The sequence below is a fragment of the Schistocerca gregaria genome, unplaced genomic scaffold (assembly GCF_023897955.1).
Source record: "Schistocerca gregaria isolate iqSchGreg1 unplaced genomic scaffold, iqSchGreg1.2 ptg000077l, whole genome shotgun sequence".
NCBI classification, from domain to species: Eukaryota; Metazoa; Arthropoda; class Insecta; order Orthoptera; family Acrididae; genus Schistocerca; species Schistocerca gregaria.
This window is the reverse complement of record NW_026061710.1, coordinates 16791179-16803448: the sequence shown is the minus strand read 5'-3', so window position 1 is coordinate 16803448 and position 12270 is coordinate 16791179. Positions and strand designations below refer to the sequence as shown.

General features: G+C 27.3%; 1 long non-coding RNA gene across 1 annotated transcript in view; it reads right to left on the bottom strand.

Annotated features, from left to right (window-relative positions):
• LOC126301657 (uncharacterized) overlaps positions 1–12270 on the bottom strand; it is a 67789-nt gene that overhangs the window by 54019 nt on the left and 1500 nt on the right. The gene's annotated exons all lie outside the window — the stretch shown is intronic.

The window sequence follows — 12270 nt, the reverse complement described above, 5'->3', positions numbered from 1 at the left end:
TGATGCTAAAAGAATAGCTGTATTAAGTAATGGAATTTGTATAGGGTTAAAGGGTTGAATTCCTATTGGAGGTCATAGTATTCCTAGTTCAATTGTTGGTGCTAATCTTCTTCTAAAGAATGCTCAAAAAAAGGAAACGAAAAATAATACCTCTGATGCAATAAATAAAATTATTCCTCATCGTAATCCAATTGATACAAATCCTATATGTAATCCTTGATATGTTCCTTCTCGTACTACATCTCGTCATCATTGAATTATAGTTAGTAGGGTAATTCCATATCCAATTATGAATAAGTTAATATTAAATAGGTGGAATCATTTTGCTAGTCCTGATACTAGGACTATTGCTCCAATTGCTCCTGTTAATGGTCAAGGTCTATAGTCTACTAAGTGGAATGGGTGGTTTGAGTGAGTTGTTAACATAGGTTTAATATACTTCTCTAGAATATAGAGTTCTTAGAATTGAGAAAACATAGGCTTGAATTATTGCTACTGCTGATTCTAGAATTAATAGAAGTATTTGTCCAATAATTAGTAATGAGATTAAGTTTATTGCTATAGATGGTCCTGTGTTTCCTAATAAGGTTAATAATAAGTGTCCTGCAATTATATTTGCTGCCAACCGTACTGCTAATGTACCTGGTCGAATAACATTACTAATTGTTTCAATTAGTACTATAAATGATATTAATGCAGGCGGTGTACCTTGTGGTACAAGGTGTGTAAATATATGATTAGTATGGTTAATTCATCCAAATAATATAAATCTTAGCCATATAGGTAGGACAATTGCAAATGTTAATGCTAAATGTCTTGTTCTAGTAAAAATATAAGGGAATAATCCTATGAAATTGTTAAATAATATTATAATAAAAATTGAGATGAAAATGAATGTTGTTCCATTAAATGATTTTGGTCCAAGAAGTGTTTTAAATTCATTATGTAAGGTTAAATTTAGTTTATTTCAGATAATGTTAATTCGTGATGGTGTAAGTCAAAATAGTGATGGGATTAATAATAGTCCTAGAAATGTTCTAGTTCAATTTAATGATAAATTAAAGATGTTAGTTGATGGGTCAAATGTTGAGAATAGATTTGTTATCATTTTCAATTTAAGTTTTTTATTTCAATTGTTCCTTTTTCTGCTCTTTTAATAAGGTTAGGTTTAAATGAGAAGAAGTTTATTTGATTAAACAAGATTAATGTAGCTGAAAATATAATGAATAGTGAGAATCATATAAGAGGGGATATTTGAGGGATTTGGATATAATTTCCCCATCAGAAGTAGTCGTTAATTTACTATTATTTGGTTTAAGAGACCATTACTTACTTTCAGTCATCTGATGAATTTCAAGGTGTACTAATTTTTTTTAGTTACTTTAGATTGACACTCTAATGTTATTTATTTTAACTAACTCCTTAAATTATCTTAGATAATCACTTAATAAATAAATTTACTGAAGTTCTTTCAATTACAATTGGTATAAATCTGTGGTTTGCTCCACAGATTTCTGAGCATTGTCCAAAGAATAATCCAGGTCGATTTATTGTGAATGTTCCTTGATTTAACCGACCTGGCGTTGCATCAATTTTAACCCCTAATGCAGGAACTGCTCATGAGTGTAGAACATCTGATGCTCTTGTTAATACTCGTACTTCTGTATTTATTGGTAGGATTGTTCGGTTATCTACATCTAGTAGTCGGAATCCATCATTTTCTAGGTCTTGTTCTGGTGTTATATAAGTGTCAAATTCTACGTCTATGAAGTCTGAATATTCATATCTTCAATATCATTGTCGTCCAATGGTTTTAATTGTAATTATTGCATCTACTGAATCATCAAGTAAATATAATAGTCGTAATGATGGAAGGGCAATAAAAATTAATGTAATTGCTGGTAAAGCTGTTCAGATTGTTTCAATTAAATGTCCATGAAGTATATTACGGTTAGTATAGGCAATAAATAATATATAACTTAGGGCATAACCTACAATTACTGTAATTAATAATAATACGACCATAGTATGATCATGAAAGAATGATAATTGCTCCATTAATGGTGAAGCTCCATCTTGAAGAGATAAATTTGATCATGTTGCCATTAATAAATATTTTCTAATAAAAGGTCAAACCTTTATTTGTAGAGCTTAAATCTACTGCACTAATCTGCCATATTAGAATCTAGAGATTAATGGTAATTCTGAGTAACTATGTTCTGCAGGAGGGTTATTTTGTAGTCATTCTGTTGATCTTCTTATGTTAGCTCTAAATATAATTGCTCGGTTTGTAATCATTCTTTCTCATATAATTACAATGAATATAATGATTCCTACAATAGAAATTGTAGACCCAATTCTTGATACTACGTTTCATGATGTATATGCGTCTGGGTAGTCAGAGTATCGTCGAGGTATTCCTGCTAATCCTAGGAAGTGTTGAGGAAAGAATGTTAAATTTACTCCAATGAATATAATTGTAAATTGGATTTTTAATCATGTATTATTTATAGTTAATCCTGTAAATAGTGGATATCATTGAATGACACCTCCTATAATTGCAAATACTGCTCCTATAGATAATACATAATGAAAGTGGGCTACTACATAATATGTATCATGTAATACAATATCAAGTGATGAATTTGCTAATACTAATCCTGTTAATCCACCAATTGTAAATAGGAAAATAAATCCTAGAGCTCATAATAATGGTGGATTGAACTTAAATTTAGTTCCATATAATGTAGCTAGTCATCTAAATACCTTAATTCCTGTAGGTACAGCAATAATTATTGTTGCTGATGTAAAATATGCTCGTGTGTCAACATCCATTCCTACTGTAAATATATGATGTGCTCATACAATAAATCCTATTAGTCCAATTGATAGTATAGCATAAATTATACCTAATGTTCCAAATGATTCAATTTTTCCTCTTTCTTGACAAACAATATGTGAAATAATTCCGAACCCCGGTAGAATTAAAATATAAACTTCTGGGTGTCCAAAGAATCAAAATAGATGTTGATATAGAATTGGGTCACCCCCTCCTGCAGGGTCAAAGAATGATGTATTTAAATTTCGATCTGTTAATAATATAGTAATAGCTCCTGCTAAAACTGGAAGTGAAAGAAGGAGAAGTAATGCTGTAATAGCTACAGATCATACAAATAAAGGTGTTTGATGTAAAGTTATACTTTCTGATCGTATATTAATTGCTGTTGTAATGAAATTCACTGCACCAAGAATAGATGATACACCTGCTAAGTGCAGTGAAAAAATAGCTAGATCTACAGATGCACCCCCGTGTGCAATAGCTCCTGCTAGAGGAGGGTAAACTGTTCATCCTGTACCAGCACCATTATCTACTATAGAAGATGTAAGAAGAAGGGTTAGTGAAGGTGGTAGTAATCAAAAAGTTATATTATTTATTCGTGGAAATGCTATATCTGGTGCACCAATTATTAGTGGAACAAGTCAATTACCAAATCCACCAATTATAATAGGTATTACTATAAAGAAAATTATTACGAATGCGTGAGCTGTAATAATAACATTATAAATCTGGTCATCCCCAATTAGAGATCCGGGTTGGCCAAGTTCAGCACGAATAAGTATTCTTATTGATGTTCCTACTATTCCTGCTCATGCTCCAAATATGAAGTATAAAGTACCAATGTCCTTATGGTTTGTTGAGAATAATCATTTTTGCGGTAAGATGGCTGACTTTTAGGTGGTAGACTGTAAATCTACTTATGAGATGTTTTCTCTCTTATCATATTTAGGTCTTATATTCAATTATGATTCTAGACTGCAATTCTAGAGCTGTAAAATTTTACTAAGGCCTAAAAGATTATTCTTCTAATTATAACTTTGAAGGTTATTAGTTTGATTAACTTAAGTCCTTAGTATAATGAAATTAAGGTTGATGTTGAAATCAATCCTATTGTTGAAATTATTACTGTTATAGGAAGAATGATTCTTGATTTTTGGGACTTTATCTTTATAGATCACGAATTTTCTGTGTATGATATAATTAGAGCTGAGAATCTAATACGTATATAGTAGTAGAGTGTAATTGTAGTTAATACAACTATAATAGTTATAATAGTTGTTATATTGTTTTCTATTAATGATTGTATTACAATTCATTTTGGTAAGAATCCAAGGAATGGTGGTAGTCCACCTAAAGATAATAAAGATAAGAATATTATGAATTTAATTTCGGTTTTTATATTTCTGGCTGAATAAATTTGATTTATGAAAAATAAATTTATTTGCTTAAATAATAAAACTATAATTAATGTTAATAGTGAGTAAATAATGAAGTATAGTTCTCAGATGTTTTCTCTGACTGTTAATGATCTAATTATTCAACCTAGATGTCTGATTGATGAATATGCTAAAAGTTTTCGTAAGGATGTTTGATTTAAACCTCCTATTGCCCCAATAATAATTCTTAAGATAATAATTGTTCAAATAAAAGTTCTTAATTGAATACAATAAGATAAGACCATTATTGGGGCAATTTTTTGTCATGTTATTAATGTTAAACAATTATTTCATCTTGATGCTCCTATAACTTCTGGAAATCAGAAATGGAAAGGTGCAGCTCCAATCTTTAATAATAGTCTAGATCTAATTATTATTGATGGGATAAATTCTGTTTCCCATCCCATGGGATATTTTATTTGAATCAGCAAAATTGAAAATAATAATATTGTCGATGCTATTGCTTGGACAATAAAATATTTAATTGATGATTCATTTATTATTATATTTTTATTTCTTGTTAGGAAAGTAAGTTGATCTCAAGTCCTATTCAAACCCCAAATCAGGAATTTGATGAAATGGACAGGATCGTTCCTATCATTAATGTTGATAGGAAGAGAAGTTTTGTAGAGTTGTTGGTCATTAAAAAGGAGAGGATTGATACCTCTATAAATGGGGTATGAACCCATTAGCTTGTTTAGCTTACCTTTTTACATTAAGGTGTATGATGCACGTTAGTTTTTGATACTAAAGGAGGTAGTTTAATTCTATATTATGTAATTTTAATGAAGGTAATTTTATTTACTTTATTTACCCTATCAAGGTAACCCTTTAATCAGGCACTTCATTTATTTCATATATAAATCGAAAGTTTTTTTTTGAAATTCTTTTATGTATTATTTTGTTTAATTAGGATTAATTTGTCCTGCTCATTTTATTTTTTATATATATATATATAATAAATAATTTATATTAATATATTACATTTAATTGAAATTAAAGTATTATAAGTTCATCTTACCATTATCAATTGATTATTTTAATGCAATTATTTACCTAGGATTATAGCTACTTGTGTTTTTAGCTTAAAATAGGTTATTATAATATAATATATATAATAATTTGTAATTTAATATTTAATATTATTATAATTGGATATAATAAATAAAATTATTAATTTAAATTTAAATTATTATAATTATTATAATTATTTATATCCAATAGGAATTCAACCCTTTAACCCTATACAAATTCCATTACTTAATACAGCTATTCTTTTAGCATCAGGAGTAACAGTAACATGAGCACATCATAGTTTAATGGAATCTAATCATACTCAAGCACTACAAGGATTATTCTTCACAGTGTTATTAGGACTATACTTTACAATACATCAAGCATATGAATATTGAGAAGCACCTTTTACCATTGCAGATGCAGTTTATGGATCAACATTCTTTGTTGCAACAGGATTCCATGGTTTACACGTAATTATTGGAACAATCTTTTTATCAACATGTCTACTTCGACACTCAATAAATCAATTTTCACCAAGACATCACTTTGGATTTGAAGCAGCAGCATGATACTGACACTTCGTAGACGTAGTATGATTATTCTTATATATCTCTATTTATTGATGAGGTAGATAATTGTTTTTCTAGTATAAATAGTACATTTGACTTCCAATCAGAAAGCTTGATATAAATCAAGAAAAACAATTCTAATTCTATCAACAAGAGTTTTCATTAGATTTATTATTCCAATAATTGTTATAATCCTGGCAACAACACTATCAAAAAAATTAATTAATGATCGAGAAAAAAGATCACCATTTGAATGTGGGTTTGATCCAAAAAGATCAGCACGAATACCATTCTCAATACGATTCTTCCTAATCGCAGTAATCTTTTTAATTTTTGATGTAGAAATTGCACTAATTCTACCAATTGTAATTATTTTTAAAACTTCAGACATTATAATCTGAACAGTATCAACAATATTTTTTATTCTAGTTCTATTAGGAGGACTATACCATGAATGAAACCAAGGAGCATTACAATGAGCAGAATAAAGGGTTGTAGTTAAATATAACATTTGGGTTGCATTCAAAAAGTATTGATATTATCAATCAACCTTAAATAGAATAAGAAGCGAAATATTGCAGTCAGTTTCGACCTGGAAGATTGGTATGTACTACCCTTATTCTTATTAATTGAAGCCAAAAAGAGGCGTATTACTGTTAATAATATAATTGAACTATAATAGTTCCAATTAAGGAAATGTAAAGCCAATATGAAAGCTGCTAACTTTTTATATTAGCGGTTAAACTCCGTTAACATTTCTAAAATTTATATAGTTTAAATAAAACATTACATTTTCACTGTAAAAATAATATATCTATATTTATAAATACTTAAAAGTAAAAATACTTCCTTAACATCTTCAGTGTCACGCTCTAATTATAAGCTATTTAAGTAAACGAAAAACAATATTACCAAAATAAATATTCAAAAAATAAAAGTTAAAAGATAAATCTTGAAATTAGAATCATATCAACCTTGAATATAACCAATTAAATAAATAAATAATCTATATAAACCTTGACCACCAAGTAATTCACCTCAACCATAATCAAATGACTTAGATGAATAATAACCTATTTTTAAAGGAATATATCTTATAAACATAGTTGAAAGAAAATGTATAAATCATATAGAACCAGCAAATCTAACAAAAGAAAGTATACTTAAAGAAAATAAATTATGAGAAAAATCAAAATTAGAAATAAGATAACCTAAATAAGCACCTAAAATAACAACTGTAATAGTTAAAAACTTTAAATAATAAGGTAAAGCAATCACATGAGGAATAGGAAAAATTAATCAAGATAAAAGACTACCACCAAAAACAGCAACAAACAATAGACCAATTATTCCAAATGAAATATAATAACCCTTATCATCAAAAGAAAATCTAGAATAAAAATTATTATCACCAGATATTGAATAATAAAAACAAACGAAAAGAATAAGAAGCAGTTAAACCAGTAGAAAAAAAATAAAGAAAAAAAGTTAAACAATTAATTCATCTTAAACAAACCATCTCAAGAATTAAATCCTTTGAATAAAATCCCGCTAAAAAAGGTATTCCACACAAAGATAAACTAGAAACATTAAAACAAACTGAAGTTAAAGGTATGAAATTAACAATTGATAAATAACTAAACAATAAGAAACTAAACCTAAACCATCTCAACCTAATAAAATTCTAATTAAATTAGGACTAATAATTAAAAAACCTATAGAAAGAATAAATATTAAAACAATAATAATAAAACGATTTATATTCTTTTCACCAGATATATAATCCTCTCTATAATAAATAACCAAAGAAGAAATATATATAACAAAAGATATAAAAATAAGAGATATTCAATCCAAAATTAAAGTTATAACAACTATAGAACCATTTAAATTGAAAAGCTCTCACTCAACAAAAACTTTATAATCAATTATTAAATAATAAATACCTAAAATAAAAATTATAGTTCTCGAAATAAACAAAGAAAAAAACTCAAAGAACAAATAGAAAATAAATTCACGGCCTAAGATGAAAAACTTCATATCATTGATTCCACAAAACAATATTTTTAATTAAAATACTTAAGCAAACTAAACAAAGAAATATTCACCCTTTAAACAGAGAATATTTAAAGGCAATCAATGTAAAAGTAAAAGATGATATTCACGAAAATAACCAAGAGAACAAGTATAAACACCAGAATAATAATTCCCATGCTGAGAATAAAAATATATATACAAAGTATAAACAGCTCTAAAAAAAGATAAAAAAATCAAAGCAAAGAATCTAAAAGAAGATCAAGATATAATTCTATTTAATAATCTAATTTCACCTACCAAATTTAAAGAAGGAGGAGCAGCCATATTTGATGATCTTAAAAGAAATCATCATAAAGCCATTCTTGGCATCAAATTAATTATACCCTTGTTAATTAATAATCTTCGTCTACCTAAACGTTCATAAATAATATTAGATAAACAAAATAAACCAGAAGAACATAAACCATGACCAACCATTAGAGAAAGAGAACCTACACAACCTCATCAATTCATAGTCATCAATCCACCAATAACCATTCTTATATGAGCAACAGAAGAATATGCAATTAAAGACTTTAAATCAACCTGACGAAAACAAATAAATCTTACAATAACACCCCCAGATAAACCTAAAGACAATCAAAAATAACTAAACTTTAAACCCAAATAAGAAATAACCTTTATAACACGAAAAATACCATAACCACCTAACTTTAATAAAACACCAGCAAGAATTATTCTACCTGAAATAGGGGCCTCTACATGAGCCTTAGGAAGTCATAAATGAACCAAAAACATAGGTATCTTTACTAAAAAAGCCAAAATTATAAATACATAAAACATAAAATAATAAGAACCAAAATCAACCAATAAAGGAAAATATAAAGTATTAGAAAAATCATAAACCTTAAATAAAACTAATAATAAAGGTAATCTAGCAACCAAAGTATAAAAAATTAAATAAACACCAGCCTGCAAACGCTCAGGTTGATAACCCCAACCCAAAATTAAAAGTAAAGTAGGAACTAATCTAGCCTCAAAAAAAATATAAAAAGAAAGAAGACTTAATCTAGCAAATGAACAATAAAGCATAATTATTAAAATCAAAACCATAGAAACAAAAAAATTAGAATGATATGAACTTAAATAAACTGAACCTCTAGCAGTGATTATTAAAGAACAAATCCAAAAACTAAGTAAAATTAAACTAAAAGAAAAATAATCAATACCAAAATAATATCTAATTATATTCAAATCAGCATATGAATGAACACAAATTATAAAAACAAAACCTGACAGAAACATTAAAGAATGAACCAACCATCAACAATTATTTAATAAACAAAGAGGGATCAAAAAAATAGTTATAAATAAATACTTTAACATAAAGATAAACCAAAAGAATTAAAAAAATCATTACCATGAGAACGAATTATTGAAACTAAAATAGAAAGACCTAAAGCACCCTCACAAACAGAAAAAACTAAAAAAATAACAGGAAAAAAATAATCATAATCAAACTCAATAAGAAAAACAATAACTAACATAAATAAAGAAAGAACAATATATTCTAATCTCAAAAGAACCATTAATAAATGTTTATGTTTAGAAGAAAAAACATAAACACCAGCAAAATAAATCAATAAAGAAGTAAAAATAGAGAATATAAACATTAGTTTTAATAGTTTAAAAAAACGCCGGTTTTGTAAACCGGAAATAAGTCCAGCCCCCACTTTTAAAACTTCAGAGGTGGAAAAGCTTCCATCATCGGTCCCCAAAACCGGTATTTTAAATAAACTAACCCCTGAAATGATCAAAATAATAATTATATCATTATCAAATGTAATAAATATTAATTTTATTAAATTAAGACACCCAATATCAATAATGCTTTTTATTATCCTTCAAACCTTCCTAGTTGGATTAATAACAGGAACAATAATAGAAAGATATTGATTATCATATATTTTATTTTTAACATTTCTTGGTGGTATACTAGTATTATTTATTTACATTACAAGAATTGCATCAAACGAAATATTTCAGCCTAAATCAATCACTACAATTATTACATTAATAATGTGAGTATTTATCATATTAATATTAATTATTCTAGATATATCTATATTTATAGACTTTTTCAAAAACACCGAAACTATAAATATTGATAATTCAATCAATTATCAAGAAATAACAATATCTTTAGAAAAATTATATAATAGACCAACATTCATTATTACAATAATAATAATAATTTATTTATTTTTAGCACTACTAGCAGTTGTTAAAATCACCAATATTAATCAGGGACCTATTCGTAAAATAAGATAATTACTAATGAATAAACCCTTACGATTACGACATCCTTTAATTAAAATTATTAATAACTCTTTAATTGACTTACCTGCCCCAACAAATATTTCATTTTGATGAAATTTTGGATCCCTATTAGGGTTATGTTTGGTAATTCAAATCGTAACTGGACTATTTTTAGCTATACATTATACATCAAATATTGAAATAGCATTCAGTAGTGTAGTACACATCTGCCGAGACGTAAATAATGGTTGAATTATCCGAACCTTACACGCAAATGGAGCATCTATATTTTTTATTTGTATTTACTTACATGTAGGACGGGGAATTTACTATGGATCTTATATATATATACATACCTGAATAATTGGTACAGTGATTTTATTTTTAGTTATAGCAACTGCATTTATAGGATATGTCTTACCCTGAGGCCAAATATCTTTTTGAGGTGCAACAGTAATTACTAATTTATTATCAGCAATCCCATACTTAGGAACAGATTTAGTCCAATGAGTATGAGGAGGATTCGCTGTTGATAATGCAACATTAAATCGATTCTTCACATTCCATTTTGTATTACCATTTATTATTGCTGCTATAGCAGCAATTCATTTATTTTTTCTTCACCAAACAGGATCTAATAATCCTCTTGGACTAAATGGAGATATTGAAAAAATTCCATTCCATCCATACTTTACCTTTAAGGATTCTATTACATTTGTAATAATAACATCATTATTAATTATACTATGTTTAATTAATCCTTACCTATTAGGAGATCCAGATAACTTTGTACCTGCCAACCCATTAGTAACACCAGTTCACATTCAACCAGAATGATATTTCCTATTTGCATATGCAATTCTACGATCTATCCCTAATAAGTTAGGAGGTGTTATTGCATTATTTTTATCAATTAGAATCTTAATAATTTTACCATTTTATAATAAAACACCATTCCGAGGCATTCAATTTTACCCTATTAATCAAATTTTATTCTGAATTATAGTAGTTGTTGTATGCTTACTAACGTGAATTGGTAAACGACCTGTTGAAGAACCTTATATTATAACAGGTCAAATCTTAACAATTATTTACTTCACATATTTCTTAATTAATGTCCATGTCGCAAACGCATGAGATAAATTAATTAAGGAATAAAGTTAATTAGCTTAGGAAAAGCATATGTTTTGAAAACATAAAATTAGAAGTTTAACTCTTCTATTAACTTTTCTCAAAAAATTTCACTAAACAAATGAGATAAATAAAATCTTTAAACCAACAAAAAAAATAAAAAAATTCAAAGATAAAGGTAAAAAACTTTTTCAAGCTAAGTACATTAATTTATCATAACGGAACCGTGGTAATGTTCCACGAACCCAAATAAAACCAAAAGATATAATAGCAAGCTTAATAAAAAATATAAAAGAATAAAAATCACTGCCCAAAAAAATTAAAGCCAATAACATTCTTATGAAGACAATTCTAGTATATTCAGCTAAAAAAATTAAAGTAAAACCACCCGCACCATACTCAATATTAAATCCTGAAACTAACTCAGATTCCCCTTCAGCAAAATCAAAAGGAGTACGATTAGTTTCAGCTAAGCAAGAAGCAAAACAAGCTAAAGCTAAGGGAAAAGAAATAATAATAAATCAACAATGAAGCTGATAGTTTATAAAATCAAACATATTAAAACTACCAATTAAAATAATTAAAGACAATAAAATTAAAGCTAAACTAACTTCATAAGAAATTGTTTGAGCAACAGAACGAAGAGAACCTAATAATGAATAATTTGAATTAGGAGATCAACCAGCAATTATAACAGTATAAACACCTAATCTAGTACAACATAAAAAAAATAAAAATCCATAAGAAAAAGAACACATATAAGTTAAATAAGGAAAAATTACTCAAACGGCTAAAGAAATCATTAAATTAAAAACAGGGGAAAAATAATAAAGTAGGTAATTAGATATAATAGGAATTGGCTGCTCCTTACAAATTAACTTAATAGCATCTCTAAATGGCTGAGGAATTCCAATAAAACCTA